General features: G+C 36.8%; 1 protein-coding gene and 1 long non-coding RNA gene across 3 annotated transcripts in view; one reads left to right on the top strand and one right to left on the bottom strand.

Annotated features, from left to right (window-relative positions):
* Window positions 1-21,650, bottom strand: part of LOC117159636 (uncharacterized) — a 558,819-nt gene that overhangs the window by 400,557 nt on the left and 136,612 nt on the right. The gene's annotated exons all lie outside the window — the stretch shown is intronic.
* The window catches only part of LOC143303069 (uncharacterized), a 66,350-nt gene that overhangs the window by 11,102 nt on the left and 33,598 nt on the right, over window positions 1-21,650 (top strand). Inside the window, exons 1-3 of one of the 2 annotated variants that reach the window (XR_013059067.1) lie at window positions 4,115-4,699; window positions 5,665-5,941; window positions 17,278-17,564. This is a non-coding gene — a long non-coding RNA (uncharacterized LOC143303069). Of the gene's footprint in view, window positions 1-4,114; window positions 4,700-5,664; window positions 5,942-17,277; window positions 17,565-21,650 lie in introns of those variants that run through there. The other variant, XR_013059066.1, reaches the window with a different exon arrangement.

The raw sequence follows: 21,650 nt of genomic DNA, 5'->3' as shown, positions 1-21,650 counted from the left end.
CGCGTTTACGCTTTAAAAGGTTTCGTGACATAATTCGAGTCAATTAAACCACTCGTTCAAACCGCTCGGATAACTTCGAATTTAATCGTCCATTATAAAAGTAAACAGCCTCTTAAAACAAACTTGTAAATCTGCGGCAAGATTTCCGTACAAACCGTTTGTAATGCTATTCACCGCAACATTTACGAAGAAAGTAAAATGCGATCGATAACGATCAGACATCGCTCGCAGGCGAAAGGAATCAATTACCACAACCTGTTAGTCGCATGCTTCGGTTCCATACAATTTCGAAAACGCTTTATCATCCGAGGAAACGCGTTAAGCGACGATATTCTTCCAACAATTTCGTTCCGAACAGTTTATCGAGTGTTCGTCTAATTATCGAATCGTTGCAGCGGTATAGTAGAAAAATTCGTATCCAAGTATTATGCCAGTCTGGAATTTTGTTCGCTCGTATAGGATTAACCGAATTAATACCATTCAAATCTTAATTGCGTCAAATGGTAGAAAATGAAACGATCGTAAATCGTTTTAATTAGCTGGTCGCGTCTTACCTTGGCTGAAATTTCTATACGATTAATTAGCAGATAATACCGACGTTGCAATGACACACGTTCGCATACTCACAATAGCGATGACAGGATTCTTTCGCACCCGTAGCAGGACACCCAACTTCGTTATCCATTGTATCGTAAAATAATTGCAAACGAAGAGATTCGTCAACTATTCCCAAGATTTTGAATCTTAACTTCAATCTTGACAAAATTTTTCTGAACTTTTGCAGAGTTTTATTTAAAATATCATTCACCTTTGAAACTCGTTGAATGATTCTCTTCAAATATGACCGAATAATGCCTGTAATCGCGAAGGAGAACGCGCAAAGAGAATCGAGAATCGCTTACCGCCGAGTTGGTCGTCTGAACAGGCACCTTGGTTCCCAGTCCCGTGAGTCCTCCGAGACACCTACGCGCACAATCGGGATCGTTATCTTCGCAGATAGGGCAGCCTACCGTGGAAGAACCGCTCGCTTCTCTCAGCACGTGATTACTGCTGGTGTTGGTCGTGTAACCTTGATCGGAGCTCGCGTTCGAATTCGGCCTGGACTCGTCCGAACTGTCGAACGGTTTGATGTTTCGCGGCCGATGGACGATTCCCACAGGCTCCCATATCTCGCTGGTCGACGAGGCGTAGTAATTATTTTCCTTGGTCTCGCGGCTCCTCTCGTCGACGACCTTTCCGCCCCGCGCCACGGTCACCTCCTCCTTCGTCACGATGGACGACTTTACGCTCAAGGATGTCTCGAGTCGTACCGGGGCCCTTTGCAAGCATTTCCAGTTAGCAGGTATCACGGTGGATCTCTCTCTTCGAGCACCCACACCGATTCCACGAGCTCGTTACACGCGTGGGAGGATTTTCGTTATGATTTTCGAGGACTGGAATATCGGCTAATAGACGTGAACGAATCCCGGCTGGTTTGGCGGTGGGTCGAAAGGAAACGAGCTTCTGCAAGTTGCGATTGGGACATACAGGATTTCTCGCGGTTTAATGGAAACGTGTAACTAAACTTAATTAGTTTGAGAATTTGCGTCTGTATTTCATTAAGCGTGTATGGCGAGGAACGTTGTTTTTGCAACTCGAGCTCGAGGCGAAAGGAGTGAAAGAAGTTTTTTGAATTCGCGATTGTCTCGCGTGGTTTCTTGCGCTTCGACGAAGATACAAGAAAACTTGGCGCGAAAGAAAACTACGAGCGCACGTATTTCATGCCTATGTGAAGGATTTCTTTTGCAAACTTGAACTTAAAAAGAAAGGAGCGAGAGGCGCTCCTGGGAGTCAAGATCGTCGAAAGTGGTTCTTTGTGTTTTGACAAAGGTGCGGGCAAACTTGATTTGTCAATGTACGCATTTCATACTTGCGTGAGAGGTTTCTTCGAAACTTGAATTTAAGAAGAAAGGCACGAAAGAAACTCAACTGGCAGTCAAGATTGTTGCAGGTGTTTCCTTGTATTTTGAGAAAGATGCGAGCAGACCTGATCGGTTTGTGCATGTACTTATCGTATTGTGCCGGAGTCCATATTTACATGCAAAGTTTAAAAATTTAATGGAAATAAAATTTTCCCAGGATGGAGTGAAAGAAGCATGTAAATTACTACATTTTAAAGTATGCCTGTATCGATATTGTTTTAGAATTGAAACGAAACTCCATATTACTAAGTAGACTTCTATCTGGAGAATCCTCAATAGACGTTTTCTAAATTATTGAAACACGTCACGAGTAAATTAGCTCTGTTGCTCTAGTAATTTAGCAACTCCAGTTTATCGAATCTTCGTCGAGAGGCTCGCGAGTAAAGGACGCCAAATATAATTCGAGTAAATGACACGAAGGACGATACGGATGCACGCGGCGAGCAATTTATTTCGCATCAGGGCTAACTCGAAAAGGATCCACGATGATACCTTAGTATTCCAGCCTTGACGAGGATCTGATTGAGCAGATCGCACGGTGGCACCTGGCCGGTTATCATAGCTTCGCGGATGGCAACGCCATCCGGGCCCTCGAGGGGAATCGGTACGCCGTTTATCAACAACACTTCCTCCTCTCTCATGCTGGATTTCTTTTCGCAGTCCACCACCTTCACCCCAGGCCCGAGAATCGACTCCACCGTCGACTGGATCTCGTGATCGTCCATTCCTGAGAAAACGTATGCCACGGGTTGCTACGCGAAACTCGTTGCTGATTTATTCGTACCTCGTGCGAAATCGATATGGACGTGATCGCGGTTTTCTTTCGACCAAGCATTTATTACGCAAGCTCATGAAAGTATTCGAACATCCGAAGACACCTTATATCACGCATTATGTGTACCGTACGAAATATTTAGAAATTTCGTCAGCACCGTTGCGAGACTGTCGTAATTCTTGGACACACGGATTTTTATAGATTTATGGTAAAGTTAAGAATACATGGAATTCTTATAACGCGTAAAAATATAGAGAATATTCGAAATACGGCATGCGTTGTACCTAGTATTCGGTAGGTGAAATCGTTCTCTGCGTATATTCCACTCTTTTAGTCGTATTTGTAAAAATATGAATTTGCATAAATATCCGCAGTCCAGTAATTATGTACGTTGGTCGAGTTTCAAACAAATCTGAAAATGTACGTAGAAATTACAAGATGTATACGATATGATAAATATTATTTCTCAGTAGAGGAATTTAATTACCAGTAATTTTATGTTTAATACTGATTTACATTAGAAGTTATTACTTTCAGACTTCTCGAAGGGAGTAAACATTTTTATTCGTTTTGAAGTTAATTAGTGGAGAAATGAAATAAAACTTTGTTTTAATTCAACTAATTGCAAGAGTTTCTTAACTCTTGATAGATATGCCGAGTAAGCGGAATATTTCAAGCCAGATTTGTAACAACGTAGCAACAAAGAAGCTTCTGATGTTAATCTCTGTTCTCGAGTTCTTCAATCCCTTGAAATTCTTTTGACAGCGTTCGAGGAAACTGATGCGCGGCGAAAGAAATATTCGCCGTCGTTGTCCTTCCTCTAAACTGCTTTTCAAGCGATTTTCATTTCAAACCTTGGCGCAGAGATGCGCTAAATTATGTTCGCTAAGATATCATTAGCCCTGCCGAGTTTAATCGAATAACGCTGATTTATCACGAATATTTCTCATGACGTCAAAAATAACGAGACACGATATTTCTTGAATTATAAATCAGATACTCCAATACTTTGATTCTTTATACTTATTTACTCTCTCCTCTTAATGCGATTATCAATTTAGAAAAATTCAAACACAATCCGTAAATAAACGAAAATAAAAGAGTTGTGCTTGTACAATTTTATTATTTCACGATACATCGCAGATTATATTAAAATTTTGCACAAACCTTACTTTACCTCTAAAGTAGATTTTAAATAATTTTAACATAGAATATATTAACTGTGCGGTGAAATTTGGTTAGAATTTCGTTTCCACAAGAACAGTCGTATTATAGAACATACAAGACTTTAGTGACTAATTATATTTGAGTTGTAAGAAAAATTGCAATTTGTACAATGTAATCTACGTAAATGCAAATTACTTCAAATATGATATACATAATATATGACCTGATACACTATCAGCCAGGTGAAAATTTTCTCAGTTTTGTTCGATTAATTTTCTTATTAATTCAAACTTACTGCTGCGGATTTCATAAAAATTTTTAGAAATTCTGTGTTCGGGGATTTTTCTAAGATAGTAAAAGTTTCAATTAACTCCTTTTAAATTGTTGGCTTCCATACTTTTCACTGACAGTGTACTCGTCTACTTCGCTATTGAAGGAATCCACGTATCGAACATAACTGAAACGCGAAAAACAAGGATCGTCACGTCATTAGCCTCCTTTCAAAACAGCGCAGAAGTCTTCGACTACGAACGAAAACGCATCTTATTATGCAAATTAACTGGGTCGTGTAATCGTTATAATCGTATCGGAATCGTAAACTTAATCAACGGAGAATAAGTGAATGAAATTCGGTACTTACGAAGTTGCTAATATGTCGGTTAATCGTGCCGTATAATCCAAGTCGAAGATTACGAAATGAAATCCGCAAAACATCGTTAGGGGCGACGTTACAGCGACAAAACGATTTGGAGGAAATTTTTATTACAATAATTTGCACCTGGCCGACTCGTCGAAGGTAAGTCAAGTTAAAATACGTTCGAAGGCTACTCGGAGATGGAATCAGCTGCATACCGAATTGCAAATGAACCAGCGATGAGAAAGAAATCATAATAATACCACGGACAGATGTTAAAGCTCTTGTCCACGAGTCTTCATCTAACTAAATGAAATCGAGGATGACGTGAAATCGTTGAATTATTTTTAGCAGACGGATATCTCTTGGCCGCCTGCACGAGGAAGTTTTTAGATAGTGACATTTGTTTGACAGATCTAGACACTTTCACTCATAGGTAATACTTTGTACACGTACCGCGTACATTAGGATCACGTGGCAAGTAGATTTGTAGATATGAAAAAGCTTTTCTAATGGTTTATAGTCGCCCTATTCTTAGAAGTCATGTATTATTAAATTAAACGTTCTTATTGTATTATTTTATGTTCGCATCAGATTAACTACATTTTCAAAGCAATAGTTACTTAAGTGGATTTATGTAAATCTAAATTATAAATATTAGATTCTATATATTATTAACGCGTAATTTATAGGATACTCGTTAATTATACAGGGTGGTTGGTAACTGGCGGTACAAGCGGAAAGGGGGTGATTCTACGCGAAAAAAGAAGTCTCGATGGAAAAATTTAAAAAAAAAAAGGAAATTAAAAAAAATATTTTATTCTATATTTTCGACTTCTTTTTTCGCGTAGAATCACCCCCTTTCCGCTTGTACCACCAGTTACCAACCACCCTGTATATCCAATGATTCAATCATAGACAATCAGAAGTTATATACATTCGTTGTTACATCCATATTTTAAAATATTCGCTGACAAAAATAATATTTTTAAACACAAAGTTTTGTAGGAAATAAAAAAACAAATTTTTAAAATTGCTTCATAGCGATTCGAACCCTGCATCGTCGTTTCAGATGTTCTAATAAAGGCATGGTAAATAGACTCGATGATTTTATTTGCTATTCGCAGGAGATGGTGCTATTCCGTAAATTTTTCGTCGTTCCGAGTGCTGAGAAAATACCACGACAGAGTTCGAGTAATTAACGAATCATGCTCGTACGAAGCTAAACAAGAACACCTGGAGGAAAGCAAACGAAAGCGCCCCGATCGATGAAGGATCGGTTTGACGAGCGCACAGCTGCGCATGCGCGCAATCGGAGCGACACGTTTGAAATAATTCAACAACCAAGTCACGAGAATCACGAGATCTCGAGACAAGAGCTGGCGGCAATCCGTGAAGGCTCAGGTAATATCTGGAGAGCACCTGCACACGTGCGTCCTACCACCTGACCCATCCAAACTAACCTAAGCTAACACTACCTGACTGAAATCGAGCACGCCTCGCACCTGCGTCCAAGGATCGGCATTTAAAATCATACCCAGAATCATCAAGATTTTTTATTTATTTACCTGTTTATTAATCTATTAACCGGATCGTCTTTTAACCTGAAAGTTCCATAATCATGGAATGAAAAGTTAACTAGGACGAATTAATTTTATCTCTTTATGACATGAATTATTTGTAAGCAATTATTTGTGAAAAAACGAAACCTATATAGAGATCTATTTCGTTCAGTAATTATCATAACTATCATAACGTGTATTTTACTGTGGATATTTTATATAACTTTTTTACATCATGCGTGTTCTTTCCACTTTTGTACGTTGCAAATAAAAGATCCATTAAAAATCAATGAATATGATACGATAGTGTTATAGATTTCAAGTTCTTTGAATTTGAACAGTCATACAGATCGTAACATTCACGTGGAAAATCTCCTATGCGAACAAAGTGGAAATTATTTTCAAAGTTGAATCAAATATTCCGTAAAAACTAGATAAAATTCATGTTAAAAATGAACGAAAAAGCTTATGTAATCGATCGGAAATTTCGGTAGACGGTACGCAAACAGTATTTTACGTTTACAAAATCGAATACCGCTTGGAACATATTTGATGAGAATATTTTCTACGAAATTACCATGTTCTTATTTTCGCTTATCAATTTATATCGTTCATCGTTCGTTTATATAATAACCGCATCGTCGAATCTTCCCTTGAAAATCAGACGAAGAACAGGCGCTTATTTCGTATAACACGTTATTGCATTATTCATGAACTAATGTAACAATAGATACGACGCATTTCCATCACAACCGAGATGATTCCTGTGAGATAGATCAGGAACTTCGCCTCTGACCTGAGTCACGAATGAGGTTAAGAATGTTGCGGATCGACGATGCAAAGAATGTATTATCTTGGTTCACGCACACACGCCTATACATCGAATCCACCTTCGTTGATTTACATCTTCGAGGAAGCAACAGGATGATCCACGGAAACAACCTTATTTATGGCGAGAGAAACACAGAAGTACGTGTCTCTGGCTGCAATTTTTCAACCACAGTTTCTCTCGTTTCTTCTCTGCGGTTACGATATAACAAGGATTTCCGTCGAAAGGATACACGTGGACAGGAGGACGTATATTATGAAAATGTTTCCAGTAGAATGATGTTGTATTCCATGAACTTCTCGAGTGGTTGTCAGAAATAAGGAACAGATTGAATATTTTAAAACAGAAGAATTGCATGTCTGAAATAATTTTATTGAAAAATGATCGAGGTAAAGACGACGTATCATGTCCGAAGATAAGTTCTCGCGCTTTTTTTCTGAAGTATATTTAATAGAAAATTTTCGAGATCTAGAGTCATGTACTTTATTAAGCTCAGTTAATTTTTTAATCGCTTCACTTGGCTTTAGTTTTTCATCTCAAATTTTATCTCGTGCACTAATAATATTAAAACATTTTATGGCTCCTTTTCATATAGCTACTAGATTCTCGTGTAAAGATCTTTTATTTCTTAGTGTGTAATGAAATATTCTCTAAATACCTACATCTATATTTATGCAAGTTTCATCATACCGTGAAGTAATCGTTCAACAAATACTCGAGACAAGATTTTTGTTTAAAAATACAGGAAATATATAAAACTATAATTTAATTATATATATAAAATATATAAAAATATAATTCTGATGCATAATGCGTTGAGATTTCTCTGGTCCCTCGTGTTTTTCTTCTAACCTCTATTATTTAAAAAAACGGAGAAGTTCATCTCAGCAACCTCAATACCTTTATCACTCTCATCTTGCTCCTATAATTCGATGATGACAGTTATTAAACGAATTACTACTACTAATTCACCTCGCAATGCCGCGCGTAAATCGTCATTCTCTCGAAATGTTTTCAATTACCGTCGCGATTAGGCGTGATCGTCGCGGCAAACATTCTCACGTGACCGTAATGAACATCTTGATAGCATTCATCGTTCAATTTCCCATGGAGAAAGGAACAAGGAATCGCGACAACCGTGACAACGAACCATAATATCGTTACTCGCGATCCGATTTAACTAACGTGTACAGTAAATTGCTGACCTATCCGACTATACACGGTAAATTTTCCTCCTTTGAAACACCGGTCGTTACCGTATTTTCGTATCTTCGTATCCTCCCATTTGTTTCGTCCTATACAGTCGAGGATTGCCAATTGCCTAAAAATCTCGTAGCTTGCAGGAACTGCTAACACGGTTATGATTCGCCCACTACGATTACAGTAGATCATATGCGATGATAGAGTGCAATTTCGTATCGAAGAAATTATGTTACGACTAGAGCTTGATCTTTGACACTTAAAAAAGCTGCTTTAACGATACTTTGGTTCGTTCCTTCTGGGATGAAATAAGGAGGGATGTGCGAGCAACAAATTTTACCCTGCCATAATTCTCTCAGTCGTTCTCGACCCCAATTATATTTTTGCAACTTTAAAAAATATCATCGGTTTGAACAAAGTATTACGAGAGTCTTATCGATCTCAACAGACCAGTATCTTTCGCAAGGAAATTTCAGGTAAAATTATCGCGAAAGGAAAACCAGTCTGGTACACACGAATCAAATAATAATTTTCCTAATAACGCACACGACGCCACGTTCGTAACTGCATCGCACAAAAATTCCGTAACGAACAGAACGATTCGCCAATCTTCGCAGCTCAACGACTCACGACTTTCGAAACACGTTTCCTTCGCGATTAATCTTGCAATCTCGTAAACGTTGAAAAATCAAAAACATCGCGTGGATGTATTACTTTGCTTCAATTTTGACGTAGCTTCTGATAGCTCTCTAACTGACGCGGCTTCGTTTCTAGTCGAGAAGTCTAAGACAACCGTGACAGGAACTAGGATGAAGCAGAAGATGCGAAGAAGTGTCGTGGAAGTATAGAGAAAGACGAAGTGCGTTTGCCGAGGCAAGGAGGGCTAATTAATTGGCGGGCGTGCTAATTAAGGGCGAGAAACGTAATGTTGCACGTATGTTGCTCTATTTGCACAGCACGCCAGGCACAGAAAGCCAAGCTGTTTCAGACTGTTTACAATCTTCCAAGTTCAGACGGTTTCCATTGAGTCTCATTAGTGTTAATCGCATCGCGTTCACGGTTAGTAAACGGAAGGATGTTTGGATGCGTTTGGCCGATGAAATTCAGTTCGATCGACCGATTGTCTGCGTTGCTGCAGGTGCCAAAGTCGATGGAACATCCCGTAAATCACTGTCGTACAAATGGAGACAAATTCCACCGAGAAAGTTGGAAACATGAGGACACGAATGTGGTTCGACGACGAGAAAATCGTTTGTAGAACGTTGGGACGTTTGTCGTCGGTTTGCTCGTGGTTTGCGAAGATCCGGAAGAGGATTTGCTGGAAGGTAAATCGATCTTCCTGAGCTCTGGATTGGCGAACCATTGAATTGGTTCGCAGAATTTCGCTATAAGATATTAAAGGAAGTTGATAGGGATTTCTAGATTTATACAAGCTAAACAGTAAAGCAAAAGAAAGTTTGTGTAAATGTTGTGTACAAATTATACAAAATGTTTCAAAATCGTTGGCAAAAATGTGGGTACAAGCAGTAGTTCGATCGAAGTTCGATCGAAGAGTAATATCAACGAAAGAATGGACTCGAAGTATATATTTTGTATATCGTTCATGAGATTCACGTTGTTTTACAGTAGATTATCGAATTCATATAAAGCTACTATAAACTGAGAATATTTAATAACAAAATACAAAATACGGTTTAGCATTAGCTAGGTTTTAAAACTATTTAATTTAATACAATTCATAATCAAAATTAGCTAATTTACTTTTAAATTATCTTGCGCTAAAGATTTTGTAAAATAAATATTTATACGAATCTTCTTTCCACTTCGTTTTAAACGATCTGTGTAATAGTTTCAAAATAAAGAATTAATTTTCCTTTTTAAAACACATGTATTTCCTCATTTACCGTACTTTCAATCATTCTTCTGTTATTGCAAAGCGAAGATTAGTCGTGTTTTTGCAAGTATCTATGTCTTACAATCGCGTACTCCTCAATTATTGTTTACGACACCTAATTATAATTACATCATAAGTGCATCTCGATAAAACGATAGAGGAGCTCTATGAAAGTATCAACACGCGTAACGACGAAAGGCAACAAAAATCATTTCCCTGGAGTTTTATGATTTCGAAACCACCAACATCTACGCAAACGTATCCACAATAACAGAACTTCAACGTCAAAGAACTAGCAGATGACGCTCTAACTAAAAAGAAATGGCGTCATCAAGGGAAACGTAGCGGTGCACCTGCAGTACCGTAGAATGGCGATAATTTCTGCGTAAATAAAGCGAACGCTAATTTTCGTTTCGATAAATGGCTCAATTAAAACTGTAAAGTCGCCCGCGGTCGCGATTTTTCCGACACGTGCTCGCGCTCGAAACCACTGCCAAGTCACGAATTAATTAAATTCCCCAGCGACTAATTAAGACACGGAAACGGGACACGCGAGTGCGTGAGTCTTCGTTCGAATGTTACATCAGACATTCTGTCGTCCGGAACGGAGAACACCCATTGAAACGCGGCATGCTCACGATCGTCGACGCGCGAACAAAACGAAAGTTAAACGCGCATCGGCCTGGATGAAAATTCGCGTGTGAGATCTGGCCGGATAAAGAAAGCGCAAGTCGTGATTGTGTGCAAATTGCACGCCACGCTGCCCTGTCACGCTAAACACCAACCATTTTACGGAATAACGTGAAAAGGATACGTTCCTTTCTTTTCTTTTTTTTTTTTTTGTCGAGCTCTTACGTGTGTCGGAAATCTAGCGTTGCGTTATCCAATTGCCTGTTTCGACACTTCTTTGTAAATTTTATGAATTGAAGTCGCTTGCGTTGCGATTTTTTGATTAATAACACTAATTAATCGGTATATAGGTGGCAATTTAGATTGTAAAATTATATTATAAGAACCGTCTTTTCTTTTTTCATTTTTTTTTTTTTTTTTTAGATTCGAGGAACATTATGAAGAAATGACCCACACGACAAAACGGCAAATTGAGCGAAATGGGTCGGGTGTTTCAGTCCTGGCTTTTTTAATATTACCTACGTTTTTAGAACAGCTTTTTAGAATTGAGGGATTTTATGAAGAACGACCCAAACGATAGAATGATAAATTGAGTGGACTGGGTTGGAAATTTTAGACACTATTTTTTAATATTACCTGCGTTTGAATTGATAATTACTATGACTCTTGGAGAATTTTGTACTATTTATGTTTGCAAAATAAACAGAGATTTCATTGGAATTCTATTATTTGATTGACAAATACACCAAGCTCCTAGATACATATTTATCATCAAATCCTATACTGCAGCATTCCGCACTTTTGCTCCTCAATTTTAGAATTTCTATATGGAATGAAACAACAAGAGGGCTTGAAACTTGTAAAATTGTAGTATTTCGTTTCGTTTATTAAGACACTTTTTACTATTATATAACGGATTTTGTTAACATTGGTAATTTGTAAAATTTTCCTAATACTGTATTAGTTTAATCATGCAAGAAATTTCTGGCCCTATATTATCGGTTTCTCATTTTCTTCTTTCATGTTGTTTGTACAATAAATTTGTAAGGAAGGAAATTGGAATTCGAGTTTTCGCGTGATATCACATTTGAGATGTATGAATATTTTATGATTTAGTCTTTATGTGTAGTTTGCTCGTGGATTGTTTGTGGACTGTAGTTAACGCTAATTGGAGTTGTTTGTAATGTTGCAGTTTGCCGTGTAAATGAACAGTATAATTGAACGAATATAATGTGTAATGTGCAAACAGGCAACGAATAGTAGTTTAATACAACGTGCAATGAATTTCGTAGATGAGCGTAGTATTGTATTATGTACCTTTTACCGCAAATTTTCCTCGATCTCAGTATGTGTAATTGACTGTTCAATATACGCAGACATAATATCGACTGTTGTAATGATTTACTTCTTTCTAAACGCTTAACACTCACGTAACATAAAGACGAATATATTAAACTTTAATTCAAACGAAAATACAATTTTGACAATGTATAATAATTATTTAATGTTCTAGGAATATCACAATTTAAGTACACAGAAAGTAGTAACTCATAAAATATAATGACAGTCTACCTTGATCATCTTTTCCAAGATAATGTTCAACTCTTTCCAAGAAATACGTTTTCAAAGAGGATTACATATCTCATTTTCTTTCAAACTCCCCTATTAAACGTACTAAAAAGGAAAGACCTCTAGGCTCCGGGCGAACCATCTTGTTGAATCAATTTGAAAATTTATATACAAGTTTCCCTTCGTTCTTTTACCTTTTAGTGTAACTACGACAAAAAAATACGTATCTAAATTCGCTAAATTCTTCGTTATTTTAACCAACGTTCCAGCTAACTAACTTAAATTTCAAATAAACACCCGCCTATAATACCATTCCCATTCTTTCTTCTTTCTCATTTACTTTTTAATGGGTAGTTTTAATTAAAATGTATATTCAGAGGGGAAAATTGCATAAAAGGTGAAATTGTAGCAGAATTTCATCGTTGCTACCGCGTTTCCTGATCGTTCAGCTGCAATGTCTATTATCTGGGTTACTAATTAAAGTGCGCGCATCAACAAGTGGGGGACCCGGTTTTCGCTTCATTGTCTTCCTGTCTGTCCTCAGTCTGGTTTCCCTGCGTCCGCCACCGGACATACGATAATGAAATAAACCAGGCGTACGGCGCCGTCTTTATTCCGTATTTATTGTTACTCCCGACCAAGAAAACGTGGATCGCGTGTTCTTGGACGGGAGTCGTGAGAACCCAGACCGTGACTCCCTGACATTTGAAAAGGGGAGAAGTTAAGAATCCGAGAAGGGACCAAGGTGCGTCAGTCGTCGTGTTAATCATTAATTAGACCACGCGCTTATTAATTTGCACGGCCGTTCTTTTTCTACTTTCGAATTATCAGCAATGATCTTATACTCTGTCATAAAAGAACGGTATAACTAGATATAATTTTTATTAATTATCTTCTTTAGGTGCGGAAGGTAAGAACGTTTCCACACTACGAACATAGAAATGTTTGTTTCTTAAGTTTGTTTCTTCGTATATTCTATATTTTTAAAGTTAAAAAAGAAGCTTTATTACAGTTTGTTTTATAGACACTTACGGTTATAATTTTTATACCGGCGGTATATAATTATATGTTATTTATTGTATGACATATTAACAATTGTGAAGTAGAGATGATAGGCGCAGAATTTACAGATTTATAAGAAGCAAGAAATAAGGCGAATGGTCGTGAAATAAAATTTCGTTTCTCATATCTTAAATCGAACAAGCATAATTTACAACGTACGATATTTCAACATTGGTTCCCGTAAAATGTTCTCTCACTTCGCGTAGAGTTTACGATATAATAACTTTCAGGACCACCAAGAATCTAGTCCCGATTGTAATATTTTACTTGAAGTAACATGGAACGAGACTACGTGTCGACGAATAAACTTTGTTCCAAGTTGCGTGATAAACGGAAACACAAACGGCAAGTCACTTTTCCTTTCGCGAAGAAACATTCACAAGACTAGTGAATTAATACCCTCGCTATAGCTGTGAGTTTCACGTTCAACCGGTAACCAGACACGTACATTATTTAAAACATTTCATCTTATTAAAAATTTCGATGCATTTAAATCACGCGTTTAATTAAATCATTCTTCCGATAATTAAAATTCAAAATTCCTGGAAAAGCCAACGTGGAACTGAATACAATTTTTATTTAACGACTGAATTATCTAATGAATAAAACCACAGATAATTAAACAATCAAGCTACTGTTTGCGTTATTCGGCCGAATTCGAAATAACTCGTAACTGGTTATGGTGCGAAATAATTTCAGTTTCATGACTTCATTGGAAAACTAAAACTAATAAATATCACGATATTTTATAAATTTAATTCTACGTTATATTACAGTATATTCAAGATAATATACGTACTAGAGTAGAAAATGACAAAATGGAGTACACACGAGATACTTGAATATCGTCTTTAAAATAGATATCGTTTCCTTATTAATATCCTCTGATATTACATCGTACGAGCTTCTAAAAATCTCATTTTACTATTCATAAAAAATTTCACGTTTTTCTGTACACGATATCAAATATAACGTACGTAGAGATAAATTTGAAGAATCAGGTGCAAAATTTCGGTTACGCAGTTAAGCAAGCAAAATTCCGCCGTACACTCGTGACTAAACGTCTATCTACACATGAATGAACTTTAAAATAATTTCGCATTTACATTAGAAAAAAAACTGGTCTGGTGCCAGTTCTCGTCGTATGAAACGAGCTGTGTTAACGATAAGCGGTAGACGTTACGAAATATTATACATACTTTACTCCGGCCCAAGTAATTTCTTCCTAGAAAAAAGGTTGCTTACCGTGCAACAAAATTATATAAAACGATATCCGGTTTCTTAAGCGGCAATAAAAATCTTGGTATATTTCTTGATCCTTAATAGTCACGTTCCATTTCCATTTACGACTGAAAATGAAATCTATATAGAAGACAAGCAAACCGATTCCAAATACCAATAAAATAAAACTATAAACCTATTCAATAAAGTTAAATTCATGAAACTTACGTCAAAGACAATGAAGAAGACAAAAGAACAAAAATTTGCTTCTTGAACGATTCGATCAAAGTAGAATTTTAAACAATTCATTATCGATTCCAAATTTTAGCGAGGCAATAATACCAACGAATAAAATTCTACAAAGCAAAAGTAACTAAAATAAGAATAGAACAAAAAAGAAAAAGGAGAAACCATGGGATAAACGATTAAAGTATAGCTTCGAACAAATTAAGGTTTGACTTCGTAAAAGAAAAAACGTATCAAATCCAAAGGTAAACAAAACCGTATATAAAACTGCATAAGAACAGAGAGAGAAAAAAAAGCATTAGCGAACCGAAAAATGTTCCTTAAACGATTTCCAAGTCGATATTAATTTCACGAAGCACTAGCGATCATTTTACGCATCAGAACACCAGCAAACATGTGCAACTCGATGACGTTTAATATTCAGTTAATTAGTCACGGATCGTAACGTACTGTTTTGCTATAGCCGTTTGAAACCTCGCGTCTGATTAATGTGTTTTCTACTGATCCACAGATCGTCACGCGAAATCTGTTCGTTAGTGTATGATTATCATTCAGAATCGCAGATTATCGTTTGCTCCAAGTATCAGTCTCGTACCGTGCAATCGAAAATCATTCGAGTAATAACTAAAATTTCCACGGTGTTCAACCTCGACCAAACGGATGGAATCCGTTAAAACGAGCCACACTTCCAAACCGGTAGTCTCGATTAGCTGAAGACATTTTTATGAACAAACGAAATTACGTCCAGGAAAATGTTTATCCTGCGTGGTAATTTACAAGAACCAGAAATCGAATTGCACGAATAAAAGAACATTTTGACAACTGTAATTTTGAGTTTCTCAAGGAAATCCCAGTGTTTGGATAGAAGTTCGCGTTTCTCTCTATGTTGATAGCTTACTTTGTATAGAAGATTCAAGTTTTTGGTGCGTCAAAAAAGAAGTATGTAAACTCATTTATATGCTAATAATATGCTAATAATTACTATGTGACATTTACTATGTACACTACGTTTTTCCTCCATCGATGACGTTATACATATTATTATAGACAATACTTGTCTGTATAGCTTTGTATGTTTGTCCACTGCACTTATGTAATATTCGCAATGTTCTTCAAAGAGTAATCAAATGACAAACACAATCTGATAAGCATAAACCGAGTTTCCTGTTACGTTCTAAAGATATATTTCGATTTTTTATTCTTTTTTTATAGAAAAAACGAAACGACGACGATAAAAAGAAAGAGATGGTACACGATAAATTCTGAAATACACTCGATAACGAGATGCAAGTTTATTTTTTAGTTGAAATATTTTCTACAAACTTGACGTTTGATAATACTATACGATGCGAACTGGATGACCACGCCCTCAAAGAGATTTACATAATACGATATACTAAATGCAGAGTGCAAAATTGTACAACTCGCGCTCTAAATACTTTCGGAATTATGGCTGGTGCTTGTGCGGTTCATTTTGTTGGAAGAAGGCCAGGAGTGCTCTGTTAACGCAATTTAAAATTGAAATTGTATCCAGTTCTATTGTGATGTCATCTCGTTCACGAGGAACGTGAGCGGGAGGAATTGTTTCTTACGTGAAATTATTCAGACTCGCGACAGTTAATAACAATGATCAATGCCGCTTACAATGAATAATTTAAATATCAGGTCACCTCGCCAATTATGCGTTTATGTATGTGAATATTCCTTAGTTTGGAATAAAATTTGCAATGTAAAAGGTTAATAACGAAGCAGGCTTAAGAGACAAAATGCTGGCGTTAGAATAAAAACGAAAATTAATCGAGTACTTCTTGCACAATAAGCTAGAACCAATAGTGTTAATGAATTTACAAATTACAGGTTCTATTCACCACTGTTACTGTAACTTAAACAACGTAATGTAACTTAATATCGATATATTTGTATAAATTACCAACTAATATTATTGATGAATTTGACAATTGCAAGTTGTAGTTTCTGCAACTGCGTTGCGCAAACAATTTGCACGTTATCACTTAAATCATTAATATCGTTGGAACATACCATATTCTCCGCGAGATCATACTAAAATCATTGTTTAATTAATTAAATAGGGTTTTATTGATTTATTATACGATGTATATCGTGGCGTATACAAATTAACCATAAACTGAACTAATCCTCGTAAATAATATATCTATACACACAGATTTAATATATAGGCTATATATCATGACACAGAAACCAATCATCTACCGCTGAATAAAACACAAGGTGCTATTACAAACAAAGTGCAATTAATTTTAGCAATATCGTTCGGAAAATCAGGCAAGCGAAGAACATCGAAACAAAAGAGTGGCGAATACCCCGTGTAACATAAAATCTACCAGGCTTCTACGTGGATTGATTGTTTCGTTTGGCGCCGTGTTCATGAGCACGTCCGCAATTAAGAAACCAATTTACCGGCGATTCGCGCGGCCTCAAGGCGGCTAAACGCTCGTTTCTTAAGTACGGTGCACTGACGAAAATTCTGTTTGCTTGATTTTTACAGGAGACCGCCGTCTGGATGCCGGCCAGGAAGCGTAATACTGTGAAATTGCCGGTGGAACGAGGCAAAAAGCGCGCGAGAACGTGTACCAACGTCGTCGTCGATTCGCGGCGCGCTTTCCTCGCGAGTGAATCGCGAGCTACGCTCCCTCTGTGCGCCCAGGGAGGGTGGCCGGCCCGAAATTTGCATTGCAGAGTGAAATTAGCTTGGTAAAAAGTGGCCGGCCCCGTAAGGAATTTGCAATGTTAACGAGGCCGATCGCCGCGTTTCTGATGCACACCGAGAACCCGGTACGTATTCTCGTTTGCACGTTAATTCGCTTCAGCTTAAGTCTACTTCTGCAACTTCTTCCACTCGCGATTTTTATTGCGTATCCGCGTTCTACGTTCCAGGATATATACATTGATTCAGGGAAATATTTGACCACTTACCATGGAAATTTCTTATGTCTATATTATGTATGTGTTACATCAAACATTTTGAAATGTCGTTAGCATTAAGACACGATTATCATGATTTCCTACATTAGCCGAATTTCAAACCAACTTGAAAATCCTAATGAGGAGAGCAAATGTACGTAAGAGGTTTTTAATCTATTTTAGTAAGCGTTTGATTGAAATTCGTGTGTGAATTCATAGCCGTAAAAGGTTTAAATCGTATTGGGAATAGGAAGAATGTACGTAGTAAAGATACGTAGTAAATACAAATTTATTGAACAGATCGCGTGGATTTTCATAGAATCCATGATCGAGTTATTTTTTTCGTTTGCTAATTAAGATTTATACGACTTCCACATACACAAGCTTGATGAAATAGATTTACGAGCGCATAAAGTATGCCAGACTTCACCAAAGCATTTTAAACACAATCTGGCTGGATTCATGATCCCATAAATTGCACATGGAATCTAATATTATCGAATTCATAATAAAAAAGGTATAATACCAGGAAGAATAAAGAATCTCAAGAATGTGTATCCATAAATCATCGGACGTATCTTATGTCTTATATTTGCTACGATTAGTAGCAGTAGTTTAATTTCATTAGCTTTACTTTAACAGAATAAATATGTCTTGCATATTACAAATATAAAGATAAAAAAAGCATTGTCGCTTAACATTTCAATATATTCTATATTATATTACTACCAACGAGAAATTCGATAAAATCTATAAATGCAATGTCTGTGTTATTTTATTGCACACTGCATATTCAAGACACCAAACAGGACACCAAGCAGCCATTGTTAGAGAATACAATAAGGAAATATCGCTAATTCGTCGAATACGTAACAGGGCGCGTGCTAGGAATTCCTCGCGTTTGCCCACTTTCTCGAAATAGTCCGGCGGTGACAGGCCAAGAAAATCATGCAGGTTTAAGCATATTTTCGTCGATCAAATGAATTTCCTTCAAGGCGAGTGCCTTAGATAGTTTGCAAATTCTTCTCAGCTCTGAATCGCAGATGCGCAGAGCACCGCGCCGCTAGAGACGCCGAAAGAGAACTTTATTTAGGTTAGTGGAACTCGTAAAAAAATCGCTACCTTATAACCGTTGGCGTGCCGAAATATTTCTTTGCAGTCGGTTTTAAAGTGAACGCGAGAAAAAACCAGGATTGAAATATGCAGAGACGACGAAAATGAAAGCACCGGTCGAACTGCCAACGAACTTTTGCTTCGATAAAGACGTGGAGCTTGAAATTCGGTTTTTCCTGTTTCACTGAAACGCTTGTACGCTGCGCAACGCGTAACCAATCGACGAGGATAATTTCATAACACATCCAGGAAAAAAAAGAGATAGAGTGGATAATTTGTACTAGCTAGATTTTTTATGAGTTTCCACGAAAATTTGAATTTTCCACGTCCCGAATCGCAGTCTATATTTATTCTCTACTGGTATAACATCAAAAAAATCGAGGTAATTAAATAACCTGTCGACAATTCACAATCGTACACTTGTAATTGGTTTTTGCACAAATAGTAAGGAAAATTAATTCGTTGTATACATCGGGAAGCAAAAATAAATTGACGATAATGAAACAATTATCCTGGCAATTTTCTTTCAACTATATTACAAATACGATATATTTAAAATATCATCGACTTAAGATCTCAAAAAAGTAAGTAACAGGAAATAATTTATCTAAAAATAACTTTTCAAGCTATCAAGGTGTTGTATAGTAATTGTTTTCAAGGTGAAAAAATGTTAATTGAAATAACATGTATCTTAATCGATGTATGTTCGTTCATCTTGAGATTAGTATTTGTTCCTGTTTCAAAAGTGTCCACAATATGGGCAAGTTCATGTTCACGAAGTTTCCATAATTCAAAAACATAAAAAATTATTGTATTTAATATGCAACAACTTATAAAAAATTACTTTATTCTTATGTATTATAAATATAGTAAATTATATATATTATAACAGTTATCTGAAATAGTTGTAGTTCTTCCTCGATAAAATCAGAGCATTAAGCGTCAAATATTTTGCATCTATCACATTCTAGAGTTAAAATTTAATTATTTTAGGGAACGTAAACTATTCTAACAAACTTGAACTTCAGGAAGCTATTCTATCTACGGTCAGACCCACGTTAAACAAACTTTATGGCTTTATGTCGTCCTGTAACGTCGTGGTTATTTATCTGCAGTATGCGGAATACCAAATTATCTCGTTACTCTCGTTTGCTTATCGTATAATCAGAAATTTTGTCCGGTTTATTCTCATAATACAGAGCTTAAACTGATCAAACACAATCGCAGTTTTTTTGGTAAAAAAATTGGTTAATCAACCAACGTCTATTTGAAATCACGGTATCCGAATATTCCAATATTTGCTTACGACCAAGCTAATTCGACTTAGAACTAACGAGAAAAGAGGTATTTTCACGTTATGTATCAGCAACACGGAAATGGTAAAATGGAGTCAGATGGTCCCCTCCCAAAACGTGGAACACGAAAAAGCATTGCATTCGTGTCTATTCTGTATCTCGTTTGTGGTAGTACGGTGGCATTTGAAGAGAGAAAAACGATCCTGCTCCGCGGCGGCTGCGAAACGTGTCAAGTAATTGGTGTCAAGAACGAGAGGCAGGAATCGTTGGAGAAACGCGTTTAAGCAATCGTCTTACGGGATGTAATGCATTTCAGGCAGTTAAGATAATCACGAAACACCGGTTAAGAAAGGGATCTCCGTGTCATATACGTAGTACGTATATACGGCTGGAGATCCACTACAAACAAAAATATTTCCCTCTGAGACACAAGCTGAACGACATTGATGGCTCACGGAAAAAGTCCTTGGCAATAATATAATAATACCTGGAACGTTAAGTAATTGCGTAATTATGCTTACCTCCTTCCATGTTTATATAGGGTGTCGCGAAATATCATATGAAAGATATTTATAGGTATCGATATATAGGTATATCGATTCTAAATATCAAGACATAGAAATATACCGGTAACCTTTCTCTCTATATCACTCCCGATTTATATTTTTAAGCTATATCGGAAAAATCATAAAATTTCATTTTTGTATTTTTGAATCCTTCTCTCTTCACTTAGCGTCTCTAGATATCCGAAATTTATAAGTTTCGAGTAAATCTGAATTCGACAAAGAAAATGAAAAAAGAAATACTTGTACCATATCTGAATATTTCTCATTCCGAGATGAAGAAACGAATGACATAGCATGTGGATAGGATTTCGACTGTCGTATTAGGTTGAGGAACATGCAGCGTGAATGAGATGAAGAGAAGACCTTATTCGCTAAGACCACTATATTTCTAACGTGAAATAACGTGAAAAATAAATCTCGTACGACACCTTTGTTCATGAATTTTTCTCGTTATTTTGATGTTTAAAATCGGCCCGATAAATATTCCCCACATTCAACATATTTTATGACACGTGTATATAATGTAAACGTGGTGAGTGTAGGTATGCGTGCACACGCAGTCCGTACGTTGTAAAATACTCGCAAATAAACCTCGTGGAATTTCATGCCGCGAGATAGTACGACGTGTTATCTCGAACTGGCGATTGCACTTACGAGAGAAACGGGATGATGTCTCCCTGGTGTCGATCGATACCGGCGGACTCGCTGCTAAACGGAATACAATTGGATTGGTTCGCTTCTCCTCTCCTAGAGTCGAAAATAATTGCTTGATGACGAACGAATTCGAGGACACGATGGATAATGAAAGTGCCCAAATGCTGCAATCGTGTGTTAATTAAACGTTAATTTTGGGATGTAATGGAACTGTGGAAATGTAAAATGGTTACGTTATTGTTCGTGAGAGTATAAGTATGGAGATTATTGGAGATTAGCTGTAGGGTAGATTAATTCAGTGGCTTTCAGGAATAATTGAAAGTTTATTT

This window comes from Bombus vancouverensis, chromosome 8 (genome assembly GCF_051014615.1).
Source record: "Bombus vancouverensis nearcticus chromosome 8, iyBomVanc1_principal, whole genome shotgun sequence".
Classification (NCBI taxonomy): Eukaryota; Metazoa; Arthropoda; class Insecta; order Hymenoptera; family Apidae; genus Bombus; species Bombus vancouverensis.
The sequence above is the reverse complement of the archived record's forward strand: the minus strand, read 5'-3'. Positions and strand labels throughout refer to the sequence as shown.